The sequence below is a fragment of the Lycorma delicatula genome, chromosome 11 (assembly GCF_047948215.1).
Source record: "Lycorma delicatula isolate Av1 chromosome 11, ASM4794821v1, whole genome shotgun sequence".
Lineage (NCBI taxonomy): Eukaryota > Metazoa > Arthropoda > Insecta > Hemiptera > Fulgoridae > Lycorma > Lycorma delicatula.
The window spans coordinates 81,029,233-81,046,561 of record NC_134465.1 but is presented as its reverse complement, the minus strand read 5'-3'; the positions used below and the strand labels follow the sequence as shown (position 1 = coordinate 81,046,561).

The window sequence follows — 17,329 nt, the reverse complement described above, 5'->3', positions numbered from 1 at the left end:
ATGAATCTCTTGCCTGGCAGCGGTTTGAAAATTGAATGAAACCGTGCTCGCACCTCATTGTCAAAACTTGTTGTAGAATATACTTGCAAATTAGACGGTACATAAATAAATATTTCATGAATTTTAAATACCAGAGCGATCAAAACAAGTGGAAATCTATATAAAATTGTAAAAATAATAAGAAAATAAATGATGCAGTTCATTCTATAAAAATATTAAGTATAATTTTAAAAAATAATATATATATAAAAATTAGTAAAAGGATCAGATGGTGTACTGAACCGACATCCTGTGTCGATTTTTGTTACCATTCGACATTATTCTTAGCTGAAAATTTTAGCTCGTCCAAATAGGTTCATATAACACACATTCCTGGATGCGATATAGATCTGCTACCATCTATATCGGTGATCTTAATTCACAATAATTTTTTTGCTTCTATTCTTGGTAAAAGCGCTCTGTTCTTGTAAGAGAGGAATCCCTGCTGCCTTAAAAGCGGCTTAGAATTTCTTTGAGCGAGTTGTCTTGTTTAGCGATCCTTGTGGATTACGCCTTTCTAACATCCACTTTATTCCTTTATTTTCTTCCACCTTGATCTATTAAAATGGTGTTTTTCAATGATTTCTCACAGGATATCTAACGATGTCGGAGATGTAAAAAATTCAGTGTTCTCGGTATCTATCTAGTGGAAGAGGGTATAGCTTATCTTATGTACCTACCTAGCAAGCGATTCTATTTCTATATTAAATTTAAACTATATTAATTTCACAACCGCTAATTGAATTTGTCTTATTTTCTTTTGTTTCAGGTAACTCAACGGTTCATTTAATATTCTAAGGGAGAGCTGCCGTGTAAGTGGCCCTCCTTACATTGCGGTACTCCCTTTTACTGTAGGATAATTTTCTACTAAAGGTATTTACTTTTCTTATTATTGTTTAATATTATAAATTTGCATGTTAAAAATAAGTTGTGTAGTTTTTAAGTTGATAGTATAATATTCATATAAAATCGCGGTAGGTCCCAAGTCCCAGTAGGGTTCCCTGATAGGAACTTATCTGTAGGATTTTTTTATGTGTATTTTTTGTGTATGTGTTTCTGTTTCAGGTTCATCATAAATTTTACATTTTGTTATTATTGTTTAATATTATAAATTTGCATGTTACAATTAAGTTGTGTAGTTTTTAAGTTGATAGTATAATAGTCATATAAAATCGCGGTAGGTCCAAGTCCCAGTAGGGTTCCCTGATAGGAACTTATCTGTAGGAATTTTTTATGTGTACTTTTGTGTATGTTCTGTTTCAGGTTCGACGTAAATTTTACATTAGAATTACTTAGACAAGTAGTATAAATTAAGTTTTATGAAAATAGATGTAAAATTTTGTATATGTTGTGTATGTTTTTTCAGGTTCAACGTAGATATTATATTATTATTACTTAGTTAAGTCGCGTCCGCGATCCCAATCCCTAATAGGGTCCCAGTAGGTTTCCCCATCGATAGAATATAATTTTTTTCAATTTATTTGGCACACAACCGTGTGCCTTGTGGTTAGGTCCAGTTCCTATTTCATGAAGGGGAGGGTTTTTAGTCGGTGCGAGCCCGACACTACCGTCTGTTGCGGGCGCAGACGGTGGCTGCTAGAGCTTTTCCCTCCTCCTACGCAAAACAAAAAAAAAAAAAAAAAAATTAACTATTCATATTATGTACATTACTAATCTTTTTGCCAAGTGATTTTGAGTTGTAGGTTCCGTACTGGAGGTACTTTCAAACTCACGGAGGCTGTGACAAAAAAAAGGTTACCGATTCTCAAATGTAATATTGAAAGTGGAAAATGACTATGAAAGATAAAGAAAATTTGAAACCGTAGTTTCAAATCCGGATTGAATCAAAAGTAAGTACAGCAAATGTCTAACAGAATTTTTAAAACGCAGCAAAACATAAAAAAAAATATATGTATATCTAGAATTGTACATGGTGATTTTAACAAATTTTGGGTGCTGAATTCAAAAATAATAAAATTTTGTGTAATACATCGCATTTTTAGATACATACTATACCGATTAATGCATAATCAGTGTGATAACAATATTTCAAAAAAGTTATTATTTGTGTTTATTCATTTATAATTTGTTTAAATCTGCTAAATTTCTGTTTATTGAAATACAGATGAATTGAAATATATTCGATACAGTTTTTAAACATTTACATCATCGGAACCGAATTTTTAAAATACGTTGACAAACGTTTTCGCTTTTACGATGTTTGATCGGTTTCTCTAAATAAAAACTAACAATAGTCAACCGTCATTTCAGGATCCCATCTTCCTTGGTAATGATGCTCCACAGTCAGAATATCCTGCCGGAAACGCTCTCATCACTGACAAAGCTCAAATTTTCAGGATAAAAGTCTACGTGGGAGTGTAGGAAATGAATTTTTAATAACATCCTACATGCTAAATGTTTGTAGGTTTTTAACCGCTTATTAACCGTAAAAACATAGTTTTCATGATTTCTGTTGCCACAAAAATGCCTAATCAATGTCTTTGAAGGACTTCCATGCAGCTAATTCACATTCCCTAAATTTATCCTGAAAAGTTATATCCTTAAGCATAGTTTTGATTTGGAGACCGATAAATGTACTCTCCGTGAACTTACAATCGCTCAATTTAGGAAAACTTATTGTTAAACGATTAAATCCTCGTCCATTTTGTCGTCAAAATTTTTCATCGGTCTAAGTTTTATGCGAAAAGGCTACGGTATGATTTTACCGCTCATAATTAACGATAAATGCTTTACATTTTTTTCACCGGCCATAAAGTTCTGCCAAAATGGCCGGCTCTTTACTTAATAATGACTTTTTGTGCCGCGACAACTTTCAAACGACTGCAAACTTGCAAATATGCTCTTTGTATTTTATCGCTTTTAATATCGATTCCACAGTTTCATATATTTCTTTCACGTAGACCGCATGACCAAAAAATTGATTTTTTTTGTATTTAGGTACACTTTTCTCAGCTACTATAAAAAAAACTTGAAATTTTTTGTGAATGTACAACTGACTTTGCTCTTTCAACTGAATGTATAGTTTTTAAAAATGTTAAATATTTTTTGAGGAAAAAATGAAACATTTTATTATACAAAAGACTTGTACGTTCAGAATTTGTAAAACATACCAACGTATAAAATGAAAAAAAAGAAGGTATACCTTATTTCGTTCAAGAGGTAAGTGTACCAATGTTAGTTAACATTGTGTTGGATAGGGATCCATGCTGCCCTTTTATTTATATGAGTCTATACAAAACTTTTATTAAAAAACTTGAAATTTAAAAAAAAAGCGTATGAATGAGGTGAATACATTCCTGAGATGCCAACTACCAAAGAGCACCGCTATCCATGATTTAGTATAATCAGTATAATAGTAAAAACAAGAGACAACCTTTAAAGTGTTTGTAGAAATAAAATAAAATCCTTGAGTTTTGACTGTATAGAGAAATGATGCTTTGTCTTTTCATTGCAGTCAAAACTCAAGGATTTTATTTTATAGTGCTGGAATTTTTTAATTTTTTAGTCGCAGCATTTGTACAATTTTATGACCGGTCAATGTAAAATCATTTATTATTTACATTTATCATTAGAGTGTTTACTTTATAATGTGGTTTCTCCATCAATGGTTTCTCAATGCCCTCTTTTCTTTAACCTTCTTTTGGAATTGTTGTTTCGCTGATGTTTTTAAAGTTTAAAGTTAATCTTGTAGGTAAATATTGTTTGTGAATTTAAGAATTGTGTATTTTATACAGTATTTACGCAAGCCTAATGGTTAAAGCACCTGTTGATTGTAGAAAGGCTTTCTAAAATATAACGCTATTACTTTCCTTTGCTATTTGATGTATGTATAAACATTTTTTTTTCATATTTATAAATATTTTTTATAAAATAAAACAATAAAATATTTTTATATTTTGTATTATATTTCAGACAGTTAGAAGGAAATTTTGAAAATTGAATTACACCGTGATGTTTCTGAGTTATTGGAAGTTTTCTTCAGATCATTTTTATTTATATAGAGTGTTTAAAACAATCGTGGAGAGATTATTCACTGCCGGTATGTTTTAATATATCTGTAGAGTGTTTATTTATTTATTTGTAAATCACAGTGCCTATGTGTTTGTTTCTAATTATTGATCGGGTTCTAATAAAACTTATGAACCGCCAGGCAAATCTGAATAATACTTTTACCGTTGTATTAACTGAAAATATATAGAAAATTAACATTGAGAAATGTTACAGCCATGTCACTTAGGGTCGACTGAGGCAATGTCTGCAAGGCAAAATTACCAGTTCCTCTAAGCGGTTAAAAATGTTACAAAAAAAAGTTCCAGTATCAAATGAGAAATCAATTTTGAACGTGTTTTATTTTACAGATTTACAACTTTTACGTAGTAACAGGATCTCTTAGTTATCATGAAATATAAATATAATTATAAAATAAAATAAAAAGTTTCAAAATTTGCTTAGATTTATTGTGAAAGGGTCTGTCTCTATAATGAATTCAGGTCTTTTATTTTAATTAACGATTAAATTTTTCCTGTTATTATTTACTTCCAGAAATAGAAAAAAGTAATATATAGAAAATATAAGTAATTGATTATAAGTAATATATTTATTGATATAAGTAATTTAAAAATTATGTTGTGTTTCAAAAATGTTATGGAATTATATTTGGAGAAAGGTGTTCTACTTTATGGTCTTTAGGTGAAATAGATTAAATGTATATTATGCCAATAATTGAATATAATTGCATCCTTATTTATTGCTCTTCAGTCCAAAGTGTTGTATATGGAGGTAGATTTCTGTCTTACCTACCTAAATCCTAAAGGTTTACCTACCTATAATTACTTCTTTTTTAATGTTACTTGAAATGTTTGAGCAGCACACTATATCTAGTGTTTACTGAAGTTTGTCTTGTCTAGATGAAAGTAAATCTCTCCTGTACAACTGTTGAAATGAAATGAAATAAATATATAAAAAATGAAATATATATATATATTTTCTAAATATATATATTTTATATTTTCTACCTCAAAATGATCTATTTTTTTTGGTATGAGACTTCAATAGGACATTAAACAGAAGTGTTTTGACATACAAACTTCAAGTTACAACAGTCTTAACCATAATAACGTTATTTAATAATGTCTTTCAAAAACTGTGTATAGTACCTCTTATATAACTTCTCAACAATGAAACAACATAGAAGAAAATTTAACAAATGATTTTTCTGCTTCTGCTTGTTTATAAATAAATTATAAATAAAAATTGTTTACGTAATTATTTTATTTTTAATAACTTCTGAAGCTGTAGAAAAGATTATAAATGAAATATTAACATTCAAAATTTAAATAACACTGGTAACACTGGCTGCTCGTGTTGTTGGCCTTTCATAGCCAAAGCAGAGAATACCACAAAGAACAAAGAAAAACAAAGAAAACGGTTAAATAGTAAAAAAAAATAAATGTTTTTATGTTTAAGTTTAAAAAACCTACAACAATTAATCAAAAGCAGCTGATCTACTGCATGCGGTTAGTACGCTTGGTTTTTAGATCAATTGTTCGTAGGTGACGTGGAAACTTTTGTTTAATAAGATGTATGTTTATGACTCCTGTATGTTTATCCTCCTCTATGAATCATGAGACCTTGCCATTGGTGAGGGGGCTTGAGTGCTCAGGGATACAGAGTAGCTGGACCGAAGGTGCAACCATATCGGAGAGGTATCTGTTGAGAGCCAGACTAAGGAATGATTCCTGAAAGAGGGCAGCAGCTCTTTCAGTAGTTGTTAGGGGCATGAGTCACAATGACTTAAACGGCCGTATCAACATCACTCAGTCCTCTGAGTACTGCGCAGCTGAAAGCAATGGAAAACTACAGCTGCTTTTTTTCCAAGAAAATGTGGCTCTCTGCATTTTCACATAGCAATAATGGAGGCGCCTTCCTTGGTAAAATATTCCGGAGGTAAAATAGTCCCCCGTTCGGATCTCCGGGTGGGGACTACTAAGGAAGGGGTCACCAGAAAATTAAAAAATAACATTCTACGAGTCGGAGCGTGGAATGTTAGAAGCTTGAAAAAGGTTGGTAGGCTAGAAAATTTAAAAAGGGAAATGGGTAGGACAAATGTGGATATAGTAGGAATTAGTGAGGTTCGGTGGGAAGAGGAAGGCGACTTTTGGTCAGGTGATTTTAGAGTAATTAACTCAGCATCAAATAATGGGCAGGCAGGAGTAGGTTTCGTGATGAACAAGAAGATAGGGAGGAGAGTGGAGTATTTCAAAACGCATAGCGATAGAATCATTGTAATAAGGATAAAATCAAAACCTAAACCGACAACGATTGTTAACGTTTATATGCCTACAAGCGCCCATGATGATGATGAGGTAGAGTGTGTATACGAAGAGATTGATGAAGCAATTAAACACGTAAAAGGAGATGAAAATTTAATAATAGCTGGAGATTGGAATGCAAGCATTGGAAAAGGCAAGGAAGGAAATATAGTGGGTGAATACGGGCTGGGCAAAAGGAATGAAAGAGGGGACCGACTTATAGAGTTTTGCACGAAGTATAATTTAGTAATTGCCAACACCCAATTTAAAAATCATAATAGAAGAATATACACTTGGAAAAAGCCAGGCGATACTGCAAGGTATCAGATAGATTATATCATGGTTAAGCAAAGATTTAGAAATCAACTCGTTGACTGCAAAACTTACCCTGGAGCAGACATTGATAGCGACCATAATTTGGTGATAATGAAATGTAGATTGGGGTTTAAAAACCTGAAGAAAAGTTGTCAGATGAATCGGTGGAATTTAGAGAAGCTTGAGAAAGAGGAGGTAAAGAAGATTTTTGAGGAGGACATCGCAAGAGGTCTGAGAAAAAAAGATAAGGTAGAAAACGTAGAAGAAGAATGGGAGAATGTTAAAAAGGAAATTCTTAAATCAGCAGAAGCAAACTTAGGCGGAATAAAGAGAACTGGTAGAAAACCTTGGGTTTCAGACGATATATTGCAGCTGATGGATGAACGTAGAAAATATAAGAATGCTAATGATGAAGAAAGTAAAAGGAACTATCGGCAATTAAGAAATGCTATAAATAGGAAGTGCAAACTGGCGAAAGAAGAGTGGATTAAAGAAAAGTGTTCAGAAGTGGAAAGAGAAATGAACATTGGTAAAATGGACGGAGCATACAGGAAAGTTAAGGAAAATTTTGGGGTACATAAATTAAAATCTAATAATGTGTTAAACAAAGATGGTACACCAATATATAATACGAAAGGTAAAGTCGATAGATGGGTGGAATATATTGAAGAGTTATACGGAGGAAATGAATTAGAAAATGGTGTTATAGAGGAAGAAGAGGAAGTTGAGGAGGATGAAATGGGAGAAACAATACTGAGATCTGAATTTAAGAGAGCATTAAAAGATTTAAATGGCAGAAAGGCTCCTGGAATAGACGGAATACCTGTAGAATTACTGCGCAGTGCAGGTGAGGAAGCGATTGATAGATTATACAAACTGGTGTGTAATATTTATGAAAAAGGGGAATTTCCGTCAGACTTCAAAAAAAGTGTTATAGTTATGATACCAAAGAAATCAGGGGCAGATAAATGTGAAGAATATAGAACAATTAGTTTAACTAGTCATGCATCAAAAATCTTAACTAGAATTTTCTTATTAATATGATACATTAAACAACTTGTATAAAAAATAATCAAGAATTAGTTTCTTCAAGAGCAGTAATGTTTATTATTTGGTTGTTCATGTGATCAGCAGAGGGAATATACCACTAGTGGGATATACATTTAGTAATGAATATCATCTACAGTTTGACTAAGCAAGCTTATGTGTAACACTATGTTATTCTCATTAAAGAAGGCACTTATTCCTTACATAATTTCTTGTGACTTATAGCATACTTTTGTTATTGAAAATGGTTATCCTATTTTCAGGAGTGATGTTTTTTTTTTTGTTAGGATGCCTATAAACTGTCAGGGTTGACTGCTTTCCTGTGTCGATTAACATGCTTAAATAAACATAAAATAAATTTTAATTCTATGCAAGCTTAAATTAATTTTGTTTTTGATGTGAGAAAGGCCTTTTCTTAATAATTTAATCCAACCTTTTTCAGTTTTTGTGTCAATTTTAAAAATAAATGGTTCAAATGTTAAACATTATTAAAATCAGATTTTTTTCCAAAATCTTTATAAAGATCTAATATTGTATTATGGATATCCTAATCTTCCTTCCAGGTTCTCATTATTTTTTTAATAGTATCATTGAAGAAACAAATGACAGTTAAATATTAATTTTTTTGAAACCTGAAATAGACATTATAATTATAGATTCTTTAATTTTTCATACTTGAGGAACTGTTTTATAACTACTTTACTACACGATTGTTTTTCATGTATTTGTGGGTATTTAGGTGAAGAGATAATTACAATTCTTTCATCAGGTTAGATAATTTACCAGATTTTATGATTTTTTTCTTTGGTGAGATTTAGACACTTGACGCTGACTAACAGCCTTTGTCACAATTAGACTTGCAGTGTGGCCACAAAATGGAAATCAGCTATCAAGTCAGTACAGCAGGCAGCCCCTGTAACAGATATTAAGAATTCACTGGCTGTCCATGCCCTGGCATCCTTAGAATGAAGAATCTAGTAAGATCAGATCTGCACCACAAAACTAATAAAATTTGACTGGCAAGAAAGAATGATCCTCTCTGGGACATATCCTTTGTAGCATGGGATGGACTAAAGAGAAAACTGTTACAGGTATATGAATTGTTTTGTAAATTATAAGATGAAGTAGTTCTGTAGTTCATCCTTTAAAATAATTTTTTTTATTATAGGAAAAAATTGAATTTGTTCAAAAGAGATGTATTGAATTAGAGCATCCGTTACTTGCAGAATATGACTTTAGGAATGACACCGTTAATCCAGACATTAAGTGAGTATGAATATTTTATGATTGAACCTGGAGTTGTATCAGATCTATATTTTATTGCTGTAGTCTTTGAACAGGTGGTTTTGAAACAGTAATTTTTGTTTTTAAGTGGTTTAGTTACAAAATTTGAGAATGGTATTTGCACTACTTAAATATATGTTACTTCTTTAATTTACCTTATATACCTTGGAATTCTCCACTAAACTCTTAATGTTATAGATATTCAGGTATGTTATGACTAGTTTTTTTGTCAGGAAGAATGTTAAATTGAATAATGTTTAAATTGTTTTTTTAACAATTTAACAGAGATTAGAAAGAATGTCATTATTGGTTAGAATAAGATTAAGGAAGTCATTTTTTCCAACTTGAAATAACTAATCACTTGAAGTTAAAACTCTGAATAATTGTGTTAATGATTAGTTCAAAGTAATAAAATATGGCAGTCCTGAAAAATGGTCCTTTCGTACATGAAATGTTTAAGAAAATAGCTATTGAAGTAAGATAAATGTCAATTCTAAACTTGCTTATTAAAGCAGTTCCAAACAAACAAACTTAAACTGTAGAAGTTGCAGTTCATTTTTAATTGTTTACTGGTCTTAACAGAGGTCATTGTCCATAGCAGCCAGTTGGGCTAAAAATTAGAAAAAAAAACAAATATTAGCAGTTTTATTGATAATGTACGATTCAGTTATTAAATATTTAATTATATTGCTTTACTTGTTTCACTTATTAGTATCGATTTGAAACCATCTGCAATTTTGCGACCATACCAAGAAAAGAGTCTTCGTAAAATGTTTGGCAATGGTAGAGCGAGGTCTGGAGTCATAGTCCTTCCATGTGGTATGTATATTATTTATGTATTTAACAATTTAATCACTGTTATTAATGAAAAATATAAATTGAGTATAAGTTTTTTTTCTTAATGTATTTGTGTAAGTATCCTTTTATTTAATCAATTACATTTGATGTGTTTCCAGTATATCATTTGAATTAGAAGGATTTAAATTTAATGAACACAGTAACATATAAACAGTTTTTTTCATATTACTGTGTGATAAAAATGTATAATTGAAAAGGGAAAAATATTGTAATTGGTTATTGAAATAATAAATACTTGAAGGATTATGAGTTATAACCGAACATAACTTTATATAATTCTATCTATGGATAAAAACTATATTTCAAATCATATTTTATGGATAAAACGTTTTCATTTGTAATTTCATTGTAGGGTTCTAAAACAAATCCACTTACCCTAAATGATTCTTAGAAAAGTTGTATTAGTACTAAATATGTTGTTATTACATAAAATTTTTAGATTAAGATTGGAAACATCATGCCTAATAATCTTTACATTGAATTTTAATGATGTTAGCATAGTGTAAAACGTTTTTGGTTAAATTAAATTACTAAAGATGTAGTTGAAATGGGAAAGGACATTTGGTTTCAAAGGTTGAGAATTATGACATTCAAGAATTTATTTTGATAATTTGACTTTAAAATTAAGAGTGTATTATAAAAATGAGAGGATTTTTACTTCTCCTTAGAATGTTTTGACAGTTAACCGGTCAATTAACCAGCTAGGTAAAATCAAACCTAGTCACTAAAATAAGCACAATCCAATAACTCAATCAAATTTTTATTAAAACAAAATTAAAAACAATCGCAAACTCTATAAAAAATTTTTTGGTATGATTCTTCAGTATGATGTGCGCTGTTGTTTTATTAACTTTTTGTAGTTCTGAAAGTAAAGTTATTGACAAATTAATCTGCAAGGATAATTTTTTCTGGGTGAGTTGAATTATATTGTTCTTTCACATCCTCAATAACTTCTATGGTTAAAAGTGATGTTGACTTGAGCCCTATTGATTCTACGTACATAACTATAACTTAAAACTTATATTATTGACTTATTAGGAATTAAAAAATTAAGGAAATATCAACTTAACTTAACACACATTTGGAAGATTTATCTATAAAATAATTTCTACAATAAATACAGGTTCATTCTTGGATAATAATGACATCGCTGATACAACACCATAAAATAATGGAAAATGAAATGTTGAGAATAGAACATGACAAGGTTACTTCAGTTGCTGCTATATGTTAAATTTGGGTACAGTATTGCCATCTGGTAAATATTGTACTGTTAGACTTTACTCATGCATGCGTAAGTTATACGTATTCATTTTAAGGTTTGTTTCCTGTTTTAAATGCTTGACATGCATTTTTGCCAAGTAGAAAGTATTCCAATTTTTTTTTTAGTATTACACTCGGAATCATATATGTTCTGTTCTCTTATTTCTTTTATAAGATTTATGTTTTAATTGGGTTTTTATTGTGATATAAATTCATTATTTTAATGTGACTATTTTTATTACAGGGGCTGGTAAAAGTCTTGTTGGAGTCACTGCTTGTTGTACAGTTAGAAAAAGAGCATTAGTATTATGTAACAGTGGTGTTTCAGTTTAACAGTGGAAGCAGCAATTTAAAATGTGGTCTACTGTTAAAGCACTTTTTTGTTTAATTAAATTGCTGTAAAAAATAAGAAAAAAGTTGTAGATCTAATATAACTGTAAACATAGTAAAATTGTATCAGACTCATATGATCTGTTTTTGAGAAATTCAGTTTTGAGTTTTCTACAGTTATAATTATATAAAATTGAACCTGATATGCATATTTATATATATATATATATATATATATATATATATATATATATATAACCTTTGATCCAACAATGTCAGCTTTATATATATAAAGCTGTTTTAAAGAAGTATAGCTTTACAATTTTACAAAATAGTAGTAATGCTTATCTTGTAAAACCTTTTGAATTTGACTTGGGATGATTTATTTATAATTTTATTATCAAATAAAATTTGATAAGTTAACATACAAGCCAAATTATGTTAATTTTTTTCTGTTGTACTCAAGTTTTGTGGTTGGACAGTACAAATTGTTTTGTTGGGAACAATGTGTTAAGTTTTTGTAGTTACCTGGTATAAATGAGAGGATTTTCAGTCCTTAGAAGATTGTTTTAAAGTTAAAATAGCCAACCAGATAAAACCAGACCTACTCACAAAAATAAGCACAGTCCAATATCTCAATCAAATTTTCATTAAAACAAGATACTCTATAAAAACTTTTTATAGTGTGGTTCTTTCAGTTTATTTTGATAGCCTCTAATCTTTGAGGATAATTTTTAAGAGTTTTTCTGGGTGAGTTGAATTCATGTGGGTTCTTTCTTGTCCTCTCAATAATTCTATGATTAAAAGTGATGGTTGGCTTGAGCCATATTGATTTTATATATATATATTTAAAAACCATGGTTTTTTATATATATAAAAAACCGTGTCTTACAAACTTATGTATTAGACATGATAACTAAGTATTTACCAATAACTTCAATAACCCCTATTTATTTACCAATAATTTTCATTGGGCTTACCTTACCAGTCAAAACTCAAGCACATCTTATGTAACCATATTTATTTATAATAAAATATATCCTGGTTATTTTCTATCAAAGATTCGTCCATTGATGATTGGTCTGTACACTGTAAAAGTGCCAATTTGAATGATTAATTTATCTGACGCAGATATTGAAAAATTGATAAATAATGTTTTTAGTATACATTTTCTCAGTTCTGTTTTCTTGGTCAACACATATTGTTCTATTTTTGTTTATTATTTTGTTTTATTTATAATGAGTTGATAAACATTGTAACTGAAAATAGAGAAACAATGATAGCAAATGTTACATCTATGTTTGATGAGTTTCATATATATTACATTCAAGCTGGCAGTTAATAATAATTTTACATTCAGTTGCTTGCATCTTTGTTGATCGTAATATGCATTTCTGAAGTATTATTTGAATACTAAGTATTAAAGTACTTAAAAAAAAAGTATTAAAAAGTAAAAGTAAATGCTTATAATATTTACTAAGTATGTATAAGTTAATGTTAAGTATTTTTATAATAATTAAAATTTTCTCGTTTTTTGTTTGGAATTATTACAACAATACTGCTGACACTCTTCTGATAATATATCAAAACATCCTTTTTTGAAATTGCACTATTTATTTTTTATTTTTTTGTTAACAGAAAATGAATTTTTATTTGTTTTTAGATTCAAGAAAGCTTTTTTATCCATACATGAGTATAACACTATTTTTAAGTTTTATTGTATTAAACATTATAATCGTGACTAAATTAAAATATTTTTTATACTTGACAGAGAATCTTCGTAATTATTTTTTTGTTTTGTTTTTTTTCATTAAAATTTTCAAAAATGAACTTTGTTGTAAGGTAAACCAATTTTTATAAAAAATAATATAATACTACTATTGCATTTTTAGTTTTCAAGGGCACCCTGTAAGCTATAATTTAAAAGATTTCTGATTTTTATTAAAAAGTAAAATATGTCTAGGTTTCCAGGCCGCACATTTTTTCTGAATTTTCAGCTTTAAGTGTTAAAAAAAGTATGTCACTGTTTTATAATAGAATAAATGTCAGAATTTGAAATCTAAATGTATATTTTCTTGAAAAAGATGAAAAAGCAAATTATTATTTATTTTAAGTTATATGATAATATTATTCAGTGAAAATGAAAATGTAAATGTGGTTGCTTATTTTTTTATATTACAACAGATGCGAGACATTGTAAGATGTGTTTAATACATCACTAAATTTTGAAACCAGTGTTTTAACTTGTACTATATAAATTAATGTATGAAATATGAATAAATATATAGAAATGAATATTTATATAAAAGCAATATTTTTTAATTTTAATCATTTATTTCATTTTTATTTGTGTAGCGGATGACAGTATGATTTGCCGATTTACATCAGAAGCCAAAGATAAACCAATGGGTTGTGGTATATTAATAACAACATATTCAATGATAACACATACACAAAAAAGATCATGGGAAGCAGATCAGACAATGAAGTGGCTTCAAGATCAAGAGTGGGGTATAATGGTACTTGATGGTGAGTATTTATTTAGATTTTGTAATTTTATTTTCTCTTATAAAACTTATGTCTGAACTTTGTCAATTTTTGGACAGTTTAGTTAAAGAATATAAAATTATGAATATTTTCAGCATAAATGTTTACATTATTGAAACATAATTGCTTATTATTACAGTTAATTTTCCAAGAACTAGTATTAATTTTATTTTAATAAATTTTTACGTATCAATATGTAGTTATTTTCAATTCAGATAATAACCATTTGTCACTAACAAAAATGATTTATATGGTCTGCTTGTGGCTGGATTATCTAAGGAATTATATTATTATTATGTTACTAAATAAGAATTATATATATAAAATAAAAATACTTACTGCTGTGAAAATTCTACTTAAATGAAGATTAAATTTTTCTTATCTGAATGCAGAAGTCAGATAAATAAATAGTCTTATGTATAATATATTTTTTAGTTTTCTTTCCTGTTTTTGGTTTTAAATAACATAATTTTTAATTTGATATAAATGTAGGAGGAAGTTTGAATACATACATCAGATATAAAACTTGCGACAATTAAAAGTGGCACTTATATGTAGTTATAGTATATGTAGGAACATTTCCTGAGGGTGTACAAATTATAGCATACGCAGATGATCTGGCAATCCTTGTGCAGGCCAGAACGATCGATGAAGTTAAAAACAAGGCAAACGCTGCATTAGAGACAGTTGGTAGATGGCTCATTGATAGGGGATTGCAGCTTTCGATTGAAAAATGTAAATACATTAAATTCACTGGAAAACGTGTATTGCAGCCAGTAGATATACGAATTGGAGACTATAATATTGAGGAAGTAACAGTATTAAAATATCTTGGAGTCATCTTACAGAAAAACTGCAGATTTACTGAGCAGGTACTATGTGTCTGTCAGAGTGCAGAGAAACTGACTAAATGCCTAAATATAATTTTGTCAAAGCAGAGCGCTCCTCGGGCATCAAAAAGAAGAGTTTTAGCGACAACCGTAGTGTCAACAATGATGTATGCCGTGCCGGCATGGAGTTGTGCTCTCACTACTAGCAGAAATAGAGACAGGTTGAAGAGAGCACACAGGGGGATACTACTGGGAGTAGTATCTGCCTATAGAACTGTTTCTTACGAGGCCCTCTGTGTGCTCTTGGGAATGTTACCGATTGACCTTATCGCCAGATATAGAACTGACAGGTTTTTAGGGAGAGCAAAAATGAAGTCAGGGAAAACATACATAGAATCTGGCAGGAGAGATGGGCGGAGGCTGGAGTGGCTGGATGGACAAGAACCTTAATTCCAGAATTAACAGGCGGCATGGAGAAAATGACTATTGGATCACCCAGTTCCTGACGTGACATGGGTGTTTCAATGGTTATCTCCATAAGGTGGGAAGAAGGAATGAACCCACGTGCATGTACTGCGAACAGGACGATGATTCTGAGCATACGTTTTTAGTATGTAATAAATGGATAAGACTAAGACACGACGCGGGTATTCATGGAAAAACACCAAAGGAGACCATGGATTTCATGCTCAGCAGTAAGGAAAACTGGAGGAAGGTCGCTGATTATATAAAGACAGTACTAAAACAGAAGAATGAAGATGAAAGAAGTATGGGTTTCTAGTATATTAGGTTGGGTGGACAGCCTCAGCGGTGAGAGCCAGCATGCTTAGTTGTGCTGGTTTCAATGATCTGCTGAGGACTCCTTGGGGTGTGCTGTAGGGACAAGAGAGTATTATAAAAAATCCGGAGGTCACATCACGACTTGTAGGTATGATGTGGTTCCATAGAGGACATAATAGAGAATAAAAAATCTCAAAAGAGCCACCGGTAGGCCTGACCTGCCATGCCGGTATATAGCCAGTAGGCGGAGAGGGCCTATTAGAGTAACAGACACTCCCCTGGGTGGCGTAATACCATCAAGTCGGTCTGGCCCAGGGGATTAGAGAAAAAAAAAGTATCCAACCTTATTTTTTATTGTGGTAACCAGTTTAGCGCAGGAGGTGGACCATTGTGGAATTTGACCTTGACTTATTTGCATATGATTGGTTGTTTTACTGCCCATTACAGTCATTCATTGCATAACAACTGTGGAAGTAAAATGTATGATAGTGCTTGTGTTTCCTTTGCAGTTCAAAATGACTGAACGGATTGAGCAGAGAATCTGCATTGAATTTTGTCAGAAACTTGATGATATGCAAGTAGAGACAATAAGGAAGATTCAAACAGCTTTGGGTGATCAGGTATGGGTTTTAAACAAATTAAAGAGTAGTATCAGCATTTCCAAGATGGGCGAACATCTGTTGAAAGTCAAATGTTCTGGCTGATCTTTCATCAGAAAACCGATAAAATCGAGAAAGTTCATTAGATGGTGATGAATGAATGTTGAAATACAATTAGATAGCTTGAAGATGAAGTAGAAATTTCATGTGGCTCAGTGCAATTGATGTTAATGGAAGATCTTAGATGTGACATGTAGCAGCAAAATTTGTCCCTAAACTTCTCGCTTATGAACAAAAGGAAAACTGCAAGTTGTACAAGACAGGATAAATGTATTACAAGCATAGGTCTAGGGTAATGACCCTGAAACAAAGTTTCAGGGTCGCAGTCATCTCATTGGAAAGTTTCATGTTCTCTGTGACAAAAGAAAGCCAGGCAATCACGAATCAATATAAAGGTCATGCTTAGATTTTCTTTTGATTATCAAGGCATGCTTCATCACAAGTATGCTCTTCAAGGACAAAGTGTCAATGAAGAGTACTACATATTTGTTCTTTGTCAGTTAAGAGTTGCTGTTTGATGCAAGAGATCACAGTTTTGGGAAAATGGTGATTGGACAATTCTTCATGAAAATTCTCCAGCCCATGCATCACATTTTATTTAGAGATTCTTGGCAAAACAAGGGATTGAACAACTTCAGGCTCCTTCCTCACCAGACACAGCTCCCCTCAATTTTTGGCTGTTTCCTAAGTTTAGAATTCCACTTAAAGAAAAATATTTGAAAACAGAGAAGAGATCAAAAGAAATATGACAAATCATCTTATGGAGTTCACTAAAAATTACTTGGAAAAATGTTGACAACAATGTAAACATTACTGGGCTAAGTGTGCTATATCAGAAGGGACCTAATTTGAAGGGTACAAGTCATCGAACTAAATATATTTAAGTATTTTTGTTTTTATGAGACAAGGTCAGATACCTTTGGTCACTTCTTGTATGACCATTTTTTGGGTCTAATGAAAATTGGTTACATTAGACATCTGGTTGCTATACAGCAGTGCTTACTACCTTCTGGGGAGATCATGATAAAGAATTGAAGTGGGGTTT

At 30.8% G+C, this 17,329-nt stretch overlaps 1 pseudogene; it reads left to right on the top strand.

The window, feature by feature from the left end:
• The first annotated feature begins 4,833 nt into the window (after positions 1-4,833).
• LOC142331979 (general transcription and DNA repair factor IIH helicase/translocase subunit XPB-like) overlaps positions 4,834-17,329 on the top strand; it is a 34,664-nt pseudogene continuing 22,168 nt past the window's right edge.